General features: G+C 41.8%; 1 protein-coding gene across 2 annotated transcripts in view; it reads left to right on the forward strand.

Moving 5' to 3' along the window:
• MPV17L (MPV17 mitochondrial inner membrane protein like) overlaps positions 1 to 5,000 on the forward strand; it is a 15,863-nt gene that overhangs the window by 4,303 nt on the left and 6,560 nt on the right. The gene's annotated exons all lie outside the window — the stretch shown is intronic.

Raw genomic sequence — 5,000 nt, forward strand, 5'->3', positions numbered from 1 at the left:
CGCGGCTCAAAAAAGGTTGGAAATCACTGTCTTAAAGTGTGGTTCCCCCAAAAGCTCTCCAGAATCAACAATTATCTATGTTGAAAGTTTATACAATATTAAAACTTCAACCAGCAATTGTGAGGAGGGGGGGGGGGCAGCGAGTGTGTCAATTTTTAATTTAAAAATATTTTTTAAAATTTTATTTTAATTCAATAAAAATCAATAAATATGACCTGTAACAAACCAAAGCTCTTTTTGGGAGTTCTCAGAGAGAGAGGAAACAAATGTTTCAGAAGGACTACTATAGATTATTTATTTATTCAATTTTTATTATTATTTATTATTATTTATTGGATTTATATGCCGCCCCTCTCTGGAGACTCGGGGCGGCTAACAGCAATAATAAAACAGTGTACAGTAATAATCCAATATTAAAAATGATTAAAAACCCATTAATATAAAAAACCAAACATGCAGACATACCATGCATAAATTGTAAAGGCCTAGGGGGAAAGAGCATCTCAATTCCCCCATGCTTGGCGGCAGAGGTGGGTTGTAAGTAGCTTACGAAAGGCAAGGAGGGTGGGGGCAATTCTAATCTCTGGGGGGAGTTGGTTCCAGAGGGCCGGGGCCACCACAGAGAAGGCTCTTCCCCTGGATCCCACCAAGCGGCATTGTTTAGTTGACGGGACTCGGAGAAGATCTACTCTATGGGACCTAACTGGTCGCTGGGATTCGTGCAGCAGAAGGCGGTCCCTTCTCCTTAGACTCAGGGCGGCTTACGGCATGTTAGCAATAGCACTTTTTAAAACAGAGCCAGCATATTTTGGAATTATGGAATAAACAAGCACTGTTAAGTGAAAATCATTTGCTTTAAGAAAAGGGGGAAAGGAGTGAATATTTGCAGATCATGTTTAAGCAGGCACAAACACCCAGTGTTTTCTGGTTGCATAACTCCTTTAGATCACACTTCATTTAACGTCTCTCAGATTTCAGGTCCTTTGAAATGCTCTGGTTAGAAACTGTATGAAAGAAAAAAAAACCTTCTTGGTGGAAAGAACTTGGCCATTTGAAGGGGGCTGTCTCATTTGCTAATCCAGGAAGACTTGAAAGATTTGTTTACCAATCTGGCAAAGGGACAAACAGATTGACTGTGGTGCAATGTTGGCTTTTTATTAAAGTGCAGATGCTGGCTTAATATGCCGCACTAAGCCATGATTTGCAAATTAAGATTTTTTGCATAAAGCCAAACGAGCTGGGTGTGTAGAGCAGTGTTTCCCAACCTTGGCAACTTGAAGATATTTGGAATTCTGGGAGTTGAAGTCCAAATATCTTAAAGTTGCCAAGGTTGGGGAACACTGGTGTAGAGCATATAAACCGACAAATAATGAAAGAGGGCAGATATTTCATCATACACATAACCACTGCTGCTAGACTTGCCTATGCTCAACTATGGAAAACAGATAAAATACCCTCAACACTAAATTTAATTAATAAAGTACAGGAGGTCGCGGAAATGAGCAAACTAACCTTAGAACTACAGGACAAAGATGCTACAGAATTTTATAAAACATGGGACAAGTGGTATGTCTGGTTAAAGCATACAAATCTAATAAATAAAATAAATAAATAAAAAACAAAAGAAATATCTAAATGCTTAACTCTCACAAATTATCACCCATTATTTACATAAAATGTCAAAATTCGTTATGGATGTGTAATCTTACAATCCATTACTAAACAAAAGTATAGAACAATAATCCTACGATATCAAACATACTAATAATTAATTAATTTAAAGGCTGTGTAACAAGATAGTCAACAGTCTAGTTGACATCGCTTCTTTCTTTTCCTTTCTTTCTCTCTTTCTCTCTTTTTCCTTTTTTCTCTTTCTTCATCTCCTCCCTCTCCTTTTTCTTTTCACCACTTTTTATCTTCTTCTCTATTCTCTTCTTTCCTGGGCTTTTTTCTCCTTTTTATGATATTTGATATTGTAATTGTATTGGACGAGATGTTTCTTTGCTTTTTTTAGTCTCTTTTTTATATTTAAAACTAATAAATATATTTATTTTAAAAATAATAATCCTAAACCGAACTCTGTACCCCACAACGGTTGCATTAATCTGAAACACAATGAATTATAGCTGGGAGCAATGCATGAAATGTAATCAGTGTGGGTTTTTTTTAATAGTCTTGGCTCATAATATTCAAATTAAATTCTTCACGTCCTCCGTTATTTTAGCTAACGGTTGTGAATAACCAGCAGACTTCGGTTCCCCATAAGATTGTGGAATCAAACTTGGTCGCGTTGATGGATGATCTCTGGCGGGCCCAGGACACGGGTTTATCCTCTGTCCTGGTGCTGCTTGACCTCTCAGCGGCTTTCGATACCATCGACCATGGTATCCTTCTGCACCGGCTGGAGGGGTTGGGAGTGGGGGGCACTGTTCTTCAGTGGTTCTCCTCCTATCTCTCTGGCCGGTTGCAGTCGGTGTTAGTGGGGGGTTAGAGGTCAACTCCGAGGTCTCTCCTTTGTGGGGTGCCTCAGGGGTCGGTCCTCTCCCCCCTGCTATTTAATATCTACATGAAACCGCTGGGTGAGATCATCCGAGGGCATGGGGTGAGGTATCATCAGTACGCTGATGATACCCAGATTTACATCTCCACCCCATGTCCAGTCAACGAAGCAGCGGAAGTGATGTGCTGGTGTCTGGAGGCTGTTGGGGCCTGGATGGGTGTCAACAGACTCAAACTCAACCCGGATAAGACGGAGTGGCTGTGGGTCCTGCCTCCCAAGGACAATTCCATCTGTCCGTCCATTACCCTGGGGGGGGGGAATTATTGACCCCCTCGGAGAGGGTCCGCAACTTGGGCGTCCTCCTCGATCCGCAGCTCACATTAGAGAACCATCTTTCAGCTGTGGCGAGGGGGGCGTTTGCCCAGGTTCACCTGGTGCACCAGTTGCGGCCCTATCTGGACCGGGACTCATTGCTCACAGTCACTCATGCCCTCATCACCTCGAGGTTCGACTACTGTAACGCTCTCAGATCGTGCAGAATGCAGCTGCGAGAGCAGTCATGGGCTTACCTAGGTATGCCCATGTTTCGCCATCACTCCACAGTCTGCATTGGTTGCCGATCAATTTCCGGTCACAATTCAAAGTGTTGGTTATGACCTTTAAAGCCCTTCATGGCATTGGACCAGAATATCTCCGAGACCGCCTCCTGCCGCACGAATCCCAGCGACCGATTAGGTCCCACAGAGTGGGCCTTCTCCGGGTCCCGTCAACTAAACAATGTCGGTTGGCGGGCCCCAGGGGAAGAGCCTTCTCTGTGGCAGCCCGACTCTCTGGAACCAACTCCCCCCGGAGATTAGAACTGCCCCTACCCTCCCTGCCTTCCGTAAAGTTCTTAAAACCCACCTTTGCCGTCAGGCATGGGGGAACTGAAACATCTCCCCCAGGCATGTATAATTTATGTATGGTATGCTTGTTTGTGTGTTTGTTAGTATATTGGGGTTCTCTTTTAAACTTTTTTAAATATTTAAATTTATTTGGATTTGTTACGATTTGTTTATGCCTTGTTGTGAGCCGCCCCGAGTCCGCGGAGAGGGGCGGCATACAAATCTAAATAATAAATAAATAAACTCAGGACCCCAAGCAATGAATTGAGATTCATTGCAGTATTTACTAGACAACATGAGCTGGTGGGACCGGCTCCAAAGAATATTGATAGAGAGTAATCCTTACAAAGCAATGCACTCCTAATTTATGAGGTCCTGGATGGTCTCCAAGCTTGGTGGTTTTCTTGGAGACGTTTCATCACCCAGCTAGGCAACATCATCAGTGCTAGAAAGGAGATGGGGGGGGAAAGTTGCCCTTGTAGCACTAATGTTGGGTAATGAAATGTCTATAAAAAATGTCCATAGGTCAAAGCAATGGAAACTGCAGTTTAATGTTTCCAAATGTAAAATAATGCACTTGGGGAAAAGGAATCCTCAATCTGAGTATTGCATTGGCAGTTCTGTGTTAGCAAAAACTTCAGAAGAGAAGGATTTAGGGGTAGTGATTTCTGACAGTCTCAAAATGGGTGAACAGTGTGGTCAGGCGGTAGGAAAAGCAAGTAGGATGCCTGGCTGCATAGCTAGAGGTATAACAAGCAGGAAGAGGGAGATTGTGATCCCGCTATATAGAGCGCTGGTGAGACCACATTTGGAAGACTGTGTTCAGTTCTGGAGACCTCACCTGCAAAAAGATATTGACAAAATTGAACGGGTCCAAAGACGGGCTACAAGAATGGTGGAAGGTCTTAAGCATAAAACGTATCAGGAAAGACTTAATGAACTCAATCTGTATAGTCTGGAGGACAGAAGGAAAAGGGGGGACATGATCGAAACATTTAAATATGTCAAAGGGTTAAATAAGGTTCGGGAGGGAAGTGTTTTTAATAGGAAAGTGAACACAAGAACAAGGGGACGCAATCTGAAGTTAGTTGGGGGAAAGATCAAAAGCAACATGAGAAAATATTATTTTACTGAAAGAGTAGTAGATCCTTGGAACAAACTTCCAGCAGACGTGGTTGGTAAATCCACAGTCACTGAATTTAAACATGCCTGGGATAAGCATAGATCCATCCTAAGATAAAATACAAAAAATAGTATAAGGGCAGACTAGATGGACCATGAAGTCTTTTTCTGCCGTCAGACTTCTATGTTTCTATGTTTCTAACCTTGGATTACAAATATTCTTTTCTATTGACTCCTATTCCTGCATATTGGAAAGGCAGGAGACTAATGCATAAACAATAGATGATGTAAACATACATATTCATAAATAAAGCATCTCCAAGAGCAAGTCTCACTCCTTCTAGTACTGGTAATATTATTGTCCAAATTAATCCAATTCCTTGTCTATGTTAAGGATTAGTTATTTTAAACACAAGCATGAAGCTTTATAGGAGGGCAATAGATAATTTCTTTCATATTCCCCATTGGCATGATTCTAATCCAAGAATTGTTTT

This window comes from Erythrolamprus reginae, chromosome 9, assembly GCF_031021105.1.
Source record: "Erythrolamprus reginae isolate rEryReg1 chromosome 9, rEryReg1.hap1, whole genome shotgun sequence".
In the NCBI taxonomy this organism is placed as follows: domain Eukaryota; kingdom Metazoa; phylum Chordata; class Lepidosauria; order Squamata; family Dipsadidae; genus Erythrolamprus; species Erythrolamprus reginae.